Here is a 756-nt window from a genome sequence, read left to right on the forward strand (position 1 = left end):
TCTCTTTCCTATCCTGTCCCTCCTGTACAGCCTATAGCCCTTGACATTCACCGCCCAATCACGCCTGGAGTCCCACCATGTTTCCGTAATCCCCACAATGTCCGGGCTGGTGTCAGCCAGCAGGAGGGCGAGTTCCTCCTGCTTGTTCCCCGTGCTACGGGCATTAGTGTAGAGGCATTTCAGGCCTCCAGTAGACGTGTATACCGACCCCCTAGTCCCAGCATTCCCCTGGTCCCCATCTCTTACCTGTTTATCTGCTGCGCTTGTCGGTCTGGGCTGGGCTGTAGTTGTGGGCGCCGTTTGGTCTGGTAGTCTGATGTATCCTCCGCCCTCATCTTCCCCTTCCCCCGACGAGCCTGGTTTAAAGCCCGCCCCTGCCATAGGGTGTCATGTCCCTTCATGCTCCTGCAGGAGTACAGCTCCAAGTCTGGTGTCCAAGGCATCAGTAGCCATGCAGAGGGGCTTATCATAGATTGATGCCCTTAAAATTGGCTGTTTGATCAGGGCAGTCTTCAAAGTGTCAAATGCCTTTTGACATCTCGGCTTTCAGACTACCTGATCAGGGTTGCTCTTTTTTGCCGGCTCATGCAGCAGAGCAGCAGTTGCTCCAAAGTCAGAGACAAACCTAGACCAAGGAAGGCTCTGACCTGCTTCCTAGTTTATGGGGGTGACCAGTCTCTAATGGCCTCAATCTTCTCCCACATGGGAGCGATCGAGCCTCCACCCACACGGTGTCCCAAATACGCCACCTCAGAT

This window comes from Alligator sinensis, unplaced genomic scaffold (genome assembly GCF_000455745.1).
Source record: "Alligator sinensis unplaced genomic scaffold, ASM45574v1 scaffold1434_1, whole genome shotgun sequence".
Lineage (NCBI taxonomy): Eukaryota > Metazoa > Chordata > Crocodylia > Alligatoridae > Alligator > Alligator sinensis.